We start from the raw sequence: 13,784 nt of genomic DNA on the forward strand, positions 1-13,784 counted from the left end.
CTCAAATTCGAGGCCACCCAGTTTTAGAAAATAAAAAGTGTCCCTGAGATCAATCTCCAGAAATCAAAACAAAGCACAAAGCAGGAGGACAGGGGGCAGGGAATAAGGCTAGAGGTGGGTGTTTGCCTCTCTGGAGGCTTTTCACAGCTGCCAAAGCAGGTGATCTTGGTCAGGGTTGGTCTGTTCAGCATTATCTCAGGACGGGTCAGGTGAACCTTGACACAAAGTTGATCTGGCCTGGGGACTAACTTTGACTTATCACCAGATGTTTCTCCATCAACCCTGTTGTTCCTGGAATCCAAGGTGACTCACATCAAAGGAGACAGAGTGGAGGCAGAGAGGCCAAATCTTGAATCCTGCATTTAGCCACCCATCCGACATTTGCAGACAAGATCTAGGTCCCTGTTACACCACCACAAACCCTCGGAAGGTCACATGTCCTTTCTTAGCACAAACTGACCTCACGGTTACACACACTCTCACAGTATAAACTACTATCAGCTGGCGTTAGTAGGTAGAGGTCTAAACTCCCTGCGTTAAGATGAGCTTGGGAGTCTCCATCAACTTTCCAGTGACCTTACCTACCTACGGGTAGTCAGTTCTTTTTTTGTCTGACTCAGACACCTGAGCCCTCTACAGGACCCAGTCCTGTTCCTACTGAACCCAGTCTAGACACTTAAGACTTCCCTTACTCTGGAGAGGCCCAAAGTCATGAAAAGAGGAATTTTCTAATAAAAATCTTGCAGGAATCTCAGGTATCTTCAAAGTTGCAATGACCAGAGACTGAAAAGACTTTGGAGCAATGTGCAGAGAGCAAGTGGCTCTCTTGCCTTATCCGGCATCCCAGTCATGGGAGCCTTGTTCCAGCGGATGCTAGCCTTGCTCAGCCTGGGTAGCTCTGGGGTGTGGCTTGAGAATTTGCATTTCTAAGATTTTCCCAGCTGGGCTTGACTTTGAGAAGAGTGCCCTAGTTAGTCACATTTTTATTTTTGTACTGAGATGGCCTTGGGGTCTTCCTCCCTCTCCTGAGAATCTGGTACTGAATTGTGCTGGCACTGTGACTGGAACTGTGGCTCACCCAGGGCCCCTGCCTGAACTAACTGGAAAGGAGCTCAAAGAATGATCTGGCTCTTCCTGCTTACCTCAAGTGTAAATTTCTGTATCTTGTACTCTCATGCAGTCTACTTGGACAGATTTGGGTGAGGCTTAGGCAACTGCATTTCCCTCCCTCTGGTACCAGGGATTGAGCCCAGACCTTGCACACTGCCAGGCAAGAAATCTACCTCTGAGTTGGTGTGGTAGCACGCGCCTGTAATCCCAGCAACTAGGGAGATTGAGTCAGGAATATCCCAAGTTCAAAGCCAGCTTCAGCAATTTTGTGAGGTCCTGAGCAACTTGGCAAGGCCCTGTCTCATAGGGCTGGGGATGTGACTCAGTGGTTAAGCACCCCTGGATTTATTCCCCAGTACCAGAGAGAAAGAGTGAGAGATAGAAAGAGAGAGAGGGAGAGAGAAAAATCTACCATTGAGCTACATCCCCAGCAGAGCATCTACATTTCTTTTCTTTTTTTTTAAATTGGTCAGAATCTGATTTATTTATTATTAACAACATTTGATATTTTAAACTTTTCAATTCCAGGATCGTATCTCAAAGGAGATACTTATTTAACTTTTTAAAATGAACTTTAAACTTGCAAGTAGAAGCAAACTGCGTTTCTCAGGGATTCCCCGGGCATTTTGCACTTCTTAAGGTGCTTCAGGCCTCTTTAAGCAAAAGTCTCAACAGTCTGGGCTCAGTAAACAGGAGCACGAGTTGATTGAGACAAAACCCTGGGCTGTCCAGCTCTTCCAAAACAGAAGTGTTTGGAAGCATTAGATACTTGAGACCTTTCTCAGGTGACAGAGCATGTAACTCTGGTCCTAGTAGGGAAAATAGAACAGTACCAACAAGGTTCCCAGAATAGCTGTTGGGCTAACAGGGTGGAGAACTTCACCCTTGGCCCTTCCATTACTCAACTACTCATGGCATTTTGTAGCACAGACGCCCACAGATTTTTAGTACTGAAGGAGGAAGCTACCTACACAATCTGGTCCTGATCCCCCTGTTTAGAAATGCAGAGCATACACCTGGGTCTGCTCAGTCCCAGCCAATAATGGCCAACACTGGCCTGGCGTCTCAGCCCAGTTGTTTCACCCTCACTCTTGCTAATAGGAGACAGCTGTGCAGGGAAAGCTGCAAAAAGTAGTGGCAGGGCCTGGACAAAGCCTTTCTGAGAAAAGGCCAGTGAAAACAGAATCTGTCAGATGCTAAAGTGGCGACTATATCCAAAATCTTTGGAAACTGAAATTGCAAGCCCCTTAGAGATCAGAGAATCCAATCATCCCATTTCATAGATGAAGAAATCGAGGCCCCTTACGAGATGATTTGCACAGGATGCCGAAGAGCTGATTCCAGACAGACAGGGAAATAAGAATCCACTTTCTTGATTCCAGTTTGGTATTTTTGTTCTTACTTGTTTGTTTTTTTTTTAACTCCTGCAAGAGTAGATATATTTCATTTCATTTTTAACCCCCTTTTTATGTTTGCATATAGATATTCTGCTACACATATGTTCTTTCCCCATTCAATCAAGAAGTATTTGTTGAACACAGGAAGTGAATGAGACATTTGTTGCCCGAGTAATTATAGAAGTCAGTCTTTAAACTTTCAAAAGTGTTTCCCTAGCTGGACACAGTGGCACAAACCTGTGACCCTAGTGACTCAGGGGAGTGAGGCAGGAGGATCATAAGTTTGAGGCCAGCCTTAGCAACTTATCAAGACCCTATCTCAAAAAATAAAAGGTCTGGGGATGTAGCTTAGTGATAAAATGCCCTGGGTTCGATCCCCAGTATCAAAAAGCATTAACAAAATAAAAACCAAACACTCTTTCCTTCCCATCAATCACAATTCAAGAAACAGGATTCAATAGACCAGTGAACTGAAGTGGCAGACTATCTTATTGTCCCCAATTCTGTCTCCCTCTCTGAATCCATATCCTTTGCCGCAGGACTCAGCAGTTCCTCTCCTTCCAGACCCAGAGTGTTCCACCCCACTTTGGCTATGTGACTCACTTTGACCTGTTGTGGGGAAGGATGAGGCAAGACACCAAAGACAGCAGGAACAGATTTATTTGGGTGCAGCCAGGTTCAGAAGGCAAAGCTTTCACTGTAATCAATCAATCCCCTGAACCCTGAATTGAGGCAGCTTCAGAACTCCATACCTGGTGTGTAGGGGGAGGGGCTCAGAAGTTTAGTCTGCAGATGTTCACACAAAAGCAGCTGGGCACTTAACCCTTCAAGGACAGAGCCTGAGAAAGGGAGAGATTCTTCTCCCCTTTCTTCCCTCCCCCTGCCAGCTGTAACAGTGGAGCCTAATTAGTAACATCTTTGAAATGTAAACATCTCTGTGAAGCTTGGCCCAAGGCCAAAGGCCTTGTTTAAAGGATCTTTCTTTCTTCCTTTCCACATATAGAGCACAATTTTTTATATCATGGTTGTACACAAAGTAGAGTCACACCATTCAGTCTTCATACATGTACTTAGGGTAATGATGTCCATCTCATTCCACCATCTTTCCTATCCCCATGCCCCTTCCCTCCCTTTCCCTCCCCTTTGCCCTATCTAGAGTTCATCTAATCCTCCCATGCCATCCCCCAACCACATTATGAATCAGCCCCCTTATATCAGTGAAAACATTTGGCATTTGTTTTTTTTTTTTGGGGGGGGGGGGATTGGCTTACTTCACCTAGCATAATAGTTTCCAACTCTATCCGTTTACCTGCAAATGCCATGATTTTATTCTCTTTTGATACTTAGTAATATTCCACTGTGTATATGTACCACATTTTCTTCATTCATCTGTTGAAGGGCATCTAGGCTGGTTCCACAGTTTAGCTATCGTGAATTGTGCTGCTATAAACATTGATGTCCCTGTTAATATGCTGTTTTAAGTCCTTTGGGTATAGACCAAGGAGTGGGATAGCTGGGTCAAATGGTGGTTTCATTTCCAGTTTTCCAAGGAAGCTCTATATTGCTTTCCATATTGGCTGCACCAATTTGCAGTTCCACCAGCAATGTATGAATGTGCCTTTCCCCACATCCTCACCTACATTTATTGTTGTTTATATTCTCGATAGCTGCCATTCTGACTGGAGTGAGATGAAATCTTAGAGTAGTTTCGATTTGCATTTCTTTAATAGCTAGAGAGGTTGAACATTTTTCATATATTTGTTGTTGATTGTATATTATCTTCCGAGAAGTGTCTGTTCAGTTTCTTGGCCCATTTATTGATTGGATTATTTGTTTTTTTGGTGTTAAGATTTTTGAGTTCTTTCTATATCCTAGAGATCAGTGCTCTATCTGATGTGCATGTAGTAAAAATTTTTCCCAAATTTTAGGCTCTCTGTTCACCTCACTGATTGTTTCTTTTGCTGAGAAGAAGCTTTTTTAGTTTGAATCCATCCCATTTATGGATTCTTGATTTTAATTCTTGCGCTATAGGGGTCTTATTAAGGAAGTTGGGGCCTGATCCAACTTTTTTGGACCTACTTTTTCTTCTAATAGGCACTGTGTCTCTGTTTAATTCCTAGGTCCTTCATAAAGGATCTGTCTCTCTTATCACACTTTACATTTGCAAACACACTTCCTCCTTAAAAACTTTTACAAACTATTTTATATATATATAGTTACTATACTAAATAGTACATAAATGTGTGTGAAAAACTAGTAAAGGGGTTCAGCACCTGAAGTGCTGATCTCTTTCAGGCCCATGGCCAAATTTCATTGTTGTAAAATACAGCAACAGGGGCTGGGGATGTGGCTCAAGTGGTAGCGCGCTCGCCTGGCATGCGTGCGGCCCGGGTTCGATCCTCAGCACCACATACCAACAAAGATGTTGTGTCCGCCGAGAACTAAAAAATAAATATTAAAAATTCTCTCACTCTCTCTTTTAAAAAAAAAATACAGCAACAGGAAATAGGAAGTTAACTACATTGAACTCTTTTGTAGGGATTCTTTTGCTGATGGTCTTTAGACCAATTATGGTGTGGTGGATTTCTGGAAAAAATTAAGATTTTCTGTGGAGGAGGGAGGTACCACTATAGACCAACAGCATGTGGGTGGAAGTCACAGGGTACCCGTTCTGAGTCCAAGCTCTTGTGTGTCTGCTCACTCCTCTTTGACTTCCATCACACCATGAGAAGAGCGTGCCCTGGTCAGCCCCAACTCCAGGGAAGGAGAGGAAGGTAGAGCAGGGCCTGCTGTGACCTCGCAGGCCTGCTGCCCAGGCAGATCTGTGGCTGTGAGCATGGTAATAAGTTCTGATCACTGCGTGCCACAGATTTGGGGTGGCTTGTTAGGCAGCAGCATCTTCTTAAATGCATTTAGCCATGTGCTGTAGCCTCCTGGTTACCAGGAAGCCAAAAACCGTTCACAAGTCAGTCAGCCTTCCTTCAGCCTTTGTTTCTGGCGGCTTCCAGTGATCTGTCAATGAAACAGCCATTTGGCTCTTGTGGGACTCCTGAGTCTCCATGGTGAACCCGGTGTCAATCACTGAAAATGACAGTGGAGGGGCTGGGGATGTGGCTCAAGTGGTAGCGTGCTCGCCTGGCATGCGTGGGGCCCAGGTTCGATCCTCAGCACCACATACAAACAAAGATGTTGTGTCTGCCGAAAACTAATAAATATTAAAATTCTCTCTCTCTTTAAAAAAAAGAAAAAGAAAATGATAGTGGATGACTCCACACACTCTTGACTGATTCCTTTGCCTTTAGCAGGTGAATATGCTACCGTGCCATCAGTGCCAGGAAGAAATTCCTTTTTGAAGGAATCAAATATTAAAAAAAAAAGCATGGAAAAATCAAGACTCACTGGTGTTCTTTATTTTATGATTCATGTTGTTTTTATTAAGTGCTGATTTTATTTTGGATTACAGGATGTGGGGGTGACATATTTTTCTTTTTTTAGAGCTCAGGGTTTTTAACATTTGTAATCTGGCCTTGTATGAATTAAGTAATTTTTTTTTTTTGGGTGGGGGGAGGCTCTTGTAATCCCTTTGTTTTCTTCATAACCTTTCCAAGTTCATACTTGGCCTTTGAGCCTCAGGAAAGGGAGGCCACAATAGAAATACAAAGAGAAACAAAATAGTTGAGTATGTTTTAATGTTGAAAGTTCAAGGTTTTGGAGAAAGTACTGGTTTGAAGAACACTTGCCTAGCCCTGTCTCCTGCAACCCAGCAGGGGAAATCTTTCTCTGCACTGAAGAGAGGAACAAGGGACAGAGGGAACCTAAGGGTCAGACTGTATGTGATCTTTGAACCCCATGGAGGGAGAGTGCAGTAAATGTGGGAATGACGGCAGAGGAGGCCCATGCCTAGCTTTTCTAAGAGGGGCCCAGGAAAGCAGTCAAGGTCCAGAGACCACTCCCCCACCCGACAAGTTGATAATCCTGAGAAATAGGCTGGATGTTTTAGTATCCTCCCTATTACATGTGTGTAAGGTTGGGGCAGGGCAGTGGGCGCAAAGGTTGTCTTTGTGTCTGAGGCAGAGCCTGAGGAGGCCTGAGCTTCCTGTGACTCTAGAGAGACATGACAGAGAAGTTGCATCTCCCAGTGTCCCAGAAAGGAGCATGGGAGTTAGCTGAGAAACATACCTCGAGGACCTGAGTCTCCTAACCCTCAAGCCAGGACTCTTCTGTGGAGAGTGGAATGGACTAGACAACAAGGTTCTGATGAGGACAGAGCATGTTAACCAGCGTCAGTGCGCAGGCTTCATGCCCCAGCTCCAATGTCCTCACCGGGCACCGTCTCCCTGCATTTAGCAGCCCACAAGGCAGGGTGTGAGGAGGATCCTGGTCTGTGATTGTGTTTAACAAGGCCTGCTCTCCCTGTTTACCTGTAACCTAGTAACATGTATCTGCCATCAGTTGCATAGATACTTGAAGTAGAGATGAGTTCAAACAAACAAACATAGAATTATATCTTCATAACCTGAATGAGTGGCCTAAAGTTTCATATTTGCCTCATAAAATTTGATCAGGAAAAACAGCTTTAGTAAGTCCCCCTTGTCCATGGTTTTGCAGTCAGCTGTGGTCTAAAGCTATTAAATGGAAAACTCCAGAAATAAACTCACAAGTTTTAATTGCATGCTGTTCTGAGAGGTATGGTGAAATCTCACACTGTACTGTGTGTCTTGCTTGAGATATGAATCAATCCTTTGTCCAGCATATCCACCCTGTATAGGCTACCCTTCTGGTAGTCACTAAGTAGTTGTCTTGGTTATCAGATGGACTGTTCTGGTATCCCAATGCTTGTGTCCAAGTAACACTTGCATAGTAAGCTAACCTTACATCACAATACCTACATCATTCACCTCACTTAACTTCATCACACAGGTATTGTTTCATCTCATATAATCATAAGAAAGGTGAATGCAGCACAAGAAGATATTTTCAGATATGTAACATAACTTTTATTATTTATTCTTAAAATTGTTCTATTTAATAATTCTAACTAATCTACTCTATCACTAATCTGTATTATTAATTTGTATATATTAATTATAAATTCAGCCTTATTTATAAAATAAATTCTATTATAGTTTTATATGTGCATGGAATTTGATATCTGCACTTTCACGCATCCACTGGAAGTTAGGGAGGTGTCTGTCCTAGTTAGTCTCCCTTTTCCCCTCTCTTTTCTTCCCTCACCCCCACCATCTTGCTGTACCCTCTGACTTCTACTCTTGGGCTATGGTATCACCTCTTTCTTCTGTTGTCTTTTCTCCTTTTAAATTTTTGATCCATCCAGCAAGGGACGTCTCCTGCTTAATCAAGCCTGCAGCCCTGGTGGTTTGAGCTGAAAAGGTGCTTCGGAGGGGGAGCCTGAGCCTCCCTGGCCTCCCTGTCTTCCCTGGTCCTGTGCCAGTTCGTTTGCCCACGTGGAGCTGCTCACTCGAGGTACCGCCCAGACGGCCCTTAGTTAGCTGTATGTTTTGTTCAGTGTATGCTTTTTTTTAAAAAAAAAATTATTTCTGATTTGTGTCAGGACATGAATTGCAGCCAGCACACGTGTGAGCCCCCCAGGCTAGCCGAACAGGCCCACCACCCTGTCTCCTCCACCTGTCTCCACCACCCTGTCTCCAGGCCAACCTGTCTCCTCTTCCATGGAGAAGACTCTTTGAAGTATTGGGGTTATGTTCCAGAAATCATGAAGTTCGTGTCAGTTATCTTCTTCAGGGTTTTTGTTTTGTTTTGGTACCTGCGATTGAACCCAGAGGCACTTAACCACTGAGCCACATCCCTAGCCCTTTTAAATTTTTTAAAGACAGGGTCTCCCTGAGTTGCTTAGGGCTTCACTAAGTTGCTGAGGCTGGCTTTGAACTCAGGATTGTCCTGCCTCAGCCTCCAGAGCCACTGGGATTACAGGCGTGCACCCTGTGCTCAGCCTTCTTCAGTTTTTAAAGTAGAAACATTCCTTGAACTGGACCTGGATTTTGGGTGGGACCAAGTTTAACTGGTGAGGCTTCTAGGATGATTTTGAAATCAACAAGATGATAATCCTGAGAAATAGGCTGGATGTTTTAGTATCCTCCCTATTACATGTGTGTAAGGTTTATTCTGATAAGGGGTATGCAGCACTCACCAGAACACCAAAGGAATCCATGACACAAAAAGTTGAAAGCCGCTACCTCAGAAGGAGGCCAAGGTTTGTGGTGTTGATGGTTATTCCCATATAGTTTGTACTTTGTTGTTTTGGTACCAGGGATTGAACTCAGTGGCACTAAACCACTGACCCATATCCCCAGCCCTTCTTATTTATTTATTTATTTTTTTAATTTTAAGATAGGGTCTCACTAAGTTGCTGAGGCTAGCTTGGAACCTGCGATCCTCCTGCCTCAGCCTCCTGAGCCGCTGGGATTATATGCATTCACCACTGAGCCCAGCTGTGTCTTGTTTTTTGCAACAAGAATTTGAAGCACCTTAAAATGAAGTTGTGCAGCAGGACATTTGTCAGAAGGATCAGAAAGTTACACAGAGAGGGGAATGCTGGGACAGCATGTGGGTCAGAATTTGGCCGAGAGGACAAAGAACACACGGTCCTTTCTCTGTAGTCCCCACCATATGAACAGTCTCTGGAACATCGAAAACAGCTCCCTAACAATCCAGACAGCAACAGGCCAGGGCACACGGGTCCCACTGTGTGACGATACGCAGCACCAGTCACAGGGCAGAGGGACTCTCTGGCATTAAACCCCACAAGACATGAATCTAAAGTGAAGGCCTTCTCATGTGACATGTCATCCAACCTATCTGGGGAGTGGCTCTGTCAGCCGGGCTGGCCAGGCAGTGACCTCTGTCCCTGCTCCCACCTGCCCCTCCCACAGCAGCAAGCCCAGCTCCCGGGAAGCACCTCAGGCCTGGCAGGACTGCTCCTCAGGCAGCTCAGCCTTCCCTCCTGTCCTTTTGCTCTAGTCCAAGTCCCCCGGAGGGCCTGGAGGGGCCCCAGAGAAAGGGGACAGGAAGCCAGGTGGGACTGACCTAGCTCAGCCCTGCAGCCTGCAGAGCCTCCTCAGAGGGACCAGAATGGCTCACTGCCAGGGTGACAGGCCACTCTGAGTGCTTACAACTGGCTGCAGGTGCCAGGTGGTGGACTGCTCGGGGCACATCTGTGTCATCTGCCTCTGTAGTATGGTGGCTGCCCCTCATAGGAGCCCAGCTTCCTCAGACCATGGCCAGCACTGCCCAGGGCTCCTCTTTCCTGCTCCCTCAGCCATCACAAAGTGCCACTGCAGCTGGCTCAGTTTCAGTCTGCTCAGGCTGCGCTCACCACTTACCATGCCCTGGTGACTTACAATGGGAATTCATTCCTTATAGTTCGGGAGGCTGGGTGTCCAAGATCAGGCGTCAGCACGTAGGATTTCTCCTGAGACCCGTTGCTGCAGACAGCCACCCCCTCACTGTGTCCTAGCAGGGTCTTTCCTCTGCATCCTTGGCGCCTCCTCCTCCCATAAGCACACCAGTTGTATAGGAATGGGGCGCCATCTTATGGCCTCATTTAACCTCAATTCCTTCTTTAAAGGTCCTACCTCAAGACACCATCACATCTGGGTTAAAGCTTCATGTATGAATTTGAGGGACAATTCAGTCCCTAACAGCAGCAGAGTGTACGAGGCTGTCCTCGGGAGCAGGTAAGAGCCACACGTGCTGGAAGTCTTCCAAGAACAGCTGCTCAGTTAAAAGTGCAGAGCACTCCGACAAAGAGAGGCCTGGCCTCCCTCTCTGTCACATCTGAAGTATGAACAAATTTCATGGTAACCTCCTTGAACTTTGATCCCATTGAAGCAAAATTTTAAAGTTCATTTCTTCTCCGGAAGAGGTGCTATTGGGTACTTTAGTTTGACGAAGTACTAGGCAACCAAGCAGAATGAAAATTCCCTGTCCTTTTCAAAAGAAAGACTGACAGAATAGTCCCAATTGGGCAAAAAATGACAAATTTGCATACGGAAAAAAGACTGAGGGGCTGGGGATGTGGCTCAAGCGGTAGCGCGCTCGCCTGGCATGCGTGCGGCCCGGGTTGGATCCTCAGCACCACATACCAACAAAGATGTTGTGTCCGCCGAGAACTAAAAAATAAATATTAAAAATTCTCTCCCTCTCTCTCTCTCTCTCTCTTAAAAAAAAAAAAAGACTGAGAAGCCATCTAAAAAAAGGTTGTTAGTCAGCTTTCTACTACTCTAACAAATACCCAAGATACTCAATAAGAGAGAAGGTTTATTTGGGATCACGGTTTTGGGATTACAGGTGTGCATCACCACACCTGGCAACTTTCTGAATTTTTCTAATAATAGAATTCTAGATGGAAAAATAGCAAACAGAAAAAAATCATAAAATAAAAATATTTCAGAATCACACCCCACCGGGGTAACTATAATTTCAATCTTTAGTATCCCCCAGTCTCATGTGTTAAAGTCTTGTTCTCCAGCTCGGCAATATTGGGAGGTAGTAGAACCTTTAAAAGTTGGAGCCTACTGAGCAGGGCATGACCGATTGGTCCATTGCTTTGGGCCTGCAGTGAGTCAGCACATCATGGCAGGAGTGTGTGGTGGGACAGCACTCGCCTCATGACTAGAAGGAAAGAGAGAGCAGAAGAGCTGGGGTCCTTCAGGATGCACCCCCCAGTGACTGGGAGTCCTCACAGTAGGCTCCAACTTTTAAAGTTGCCACTACCTCCCAATATTGCCGAGTTGGAGACCAAGACTTTAACACATGAAACTGGGGGATACTAAAGATTGAAATTATAGCTAAGTTCAAGAGTAGTTACCCCTGGGGGGTGTGATTCTGAAATATTTTTATTTTATGATTTTCTCTGTTTGCTATTTTTCCATCTAGAATTTTATCATTAGAAAAATTCAGTAAGTTGCCAGGTGTGGTAATACACACCTGTAATCTCAGTGCCTCGAGAGGCTGAGGCAGGAGGATCAGGTTCAAAGCCAGCCTCAGCAACTTAGCTATGCTGTAAGCAACCTAGTGAGACCCTATCTCAAAATAAAAAACAAAAAGGGCTGGGGATGTGGCTCAGTCCTCAAGTAGCCTTGGGTTCAATCCCTGGTAGCAAAAAAAAAAAAAAAAAAAAAAAAAAAAAGCAAGTTGTTCAAATCAATAAAATTACCATTTGGAAATATGTAGTAAATGCATGCTTTTTAATCTTTTCAGACACTAGAAAATGTTTTTTTTTCTGAGACTGCCAGGTGGTCCTTCAGGATCATGTGGCACAATGGCAGCTCCTTTTGCATTAGAAGGCTCCCTCCAATCTGTGCGTCTCCATAGTTCAGAAACAAATAGGAAGGGCAGCGTCAGTCCTCCGCTGGAGAGAGCCCTGCAGCTCACTGTGAGCTCCATCATCTTGTGTTATTATGGCAGGGAGACTGGCCAAATAATTGCTAAAGAAAGAAAATTGCCAAAGGTACTTTTTTTTTTTTTCTACTGGGGATTGGAACCCAGAATGCTTTACCATTGCACTATATCCCCAGACCTTTTTATTTTGAGACTATCTAAGTTGCTTAGGGCCTTGCTAAATTGCTGAGGCTGGCCTTGAACTTGTGATCGTCTTGCCTCAGCCTCCTAAATTGCTGAGATTACAGGTATGTGCCACTATACCAGGCCTAAAGTTACATTTTGATAAAAATCTCTAAAAATTATAAAACTACAGATCTGGGTTGTAAAATGAGTCATTTGGAATGGATGGTTTTTGCAATTAACTCTCTTTATAACCTTAAGAAATGAGGGCTGGGGATGTAGCTCAGTGGGAGAGCACTTGCCTGGCATGTGTGAAGCCCTAAATTCCATCCCTAGTACCACACACAGCACTCCCCTCTTCCCTCAAAATAAGTGAAATGTAATGGTACTGATTAGAATCTCAAAAGTCAGGGCTCCAAACAGAGAGCTTCCAGCAGGGGGCAGCAGGGCACTGTGGGTAGCAGGTCCCATCCACACATCTTTCCTGTGTTGGGATGAAACACCCAAAATTCCATATCAGGTAGAAACCAGGGGTCAGTTATCTGACCTTCTAATACAGAGGGAGCTGCCATAGGGTATGTGGCTCCAGAATGTTGTGCACACACGGAGCTGCCTATAGAAAATGGGACTTTGAACAAATTAATGTTTTATCTCCAGGAAATCCACAACTAAGTGGGAGATGCCCCAAAGCTGCTTAAAATAAGATCATCTATTTTGGGCTGGGGTTGTGGCTCAGTGGTAGAGAACTTGCCTAGTATGTGTGAGGCCCTAGGTTCTATCCTCAGCACCACATAAAAATAAATAAAAAATAATAAAGGTATTGTGTCCAACTACAACTAAAATTTTTTTAAAAGATCATCTTTTTCAATGTAGAAAGCCTCAAAGTTACCATTTTATCTATCTGTTGTATATTTTCATTACATTTATCTTTATCCTGAACAGCACTTAAGGCAGCTGCCTCAAGTTCTCAAGAGTAAGGAAAGTAAGAATATGTTCTTTTTGGAATCCCTAAATCGGATGCCATCAAATTATAAAGCTTCTACACAGCCAAGGGAATGATTAAGAGTGAAGAGAGAGCTGAAAATCTATGTCACCTACCCTTCCAACAGGGGATTAATATCCAGAGTATATGTAGAACTTGAGAAACTTAATGTCAACCCCCCCACCACAAATAACCCATCAATAAATGAGCAAAAGAATAGACATTTCTCAAAAGAAGAAATATAAGTGGCCAACAAATATATGAAAAATTATTCAACATCCTTAGCAATCACGGAAATGCATATCAAAACTACACTGATTTCATCTCCAGTTAGAATGACAATCATCAAGAATGTAAATAACAATAATTGCTGGTGAGGATATGGGAGAAAAGGTACATTCATAGACTGTTGGTGGGACTGCAAATTAGTATAGCTACTTTGGAAAACAGTGGTAGATTCCTCAAAAGATGAGGCATGAAATTACCATATGACCCAGCCATCCAGCTCGTTTGATTCCAAAGATCTAAAATCAGCATACTATAGTGATCTATGCGTCTCAGTGTCCACAGTAACACAATTCACAAGAGTCAAGTTATGGAACCAGCTTAGGTGTCCCTCAACAGATGAATAAAGACTAGAAATAAATAAAATATTTTAAAAAAGAAAGAAAATGTGGTATATAGATATATGATAGAGTTTTACTCAGCCATAAATAAGAAATGATGTCATTTGCTAGTAAATGAATGGAACA

This window comes from Spermophilus citellus (assembly GCF_964194105.1).
Source record: "Spermophilus citellus genome assembly, chromosome: 7".
Classification (NCBI taxonomy): domain Eukaryota; kingdom Metazoa; phylum Chordata; class Mammalia; order Rodentia; family Sciuridae; genus Spermophilus; species Spermophilus citellus.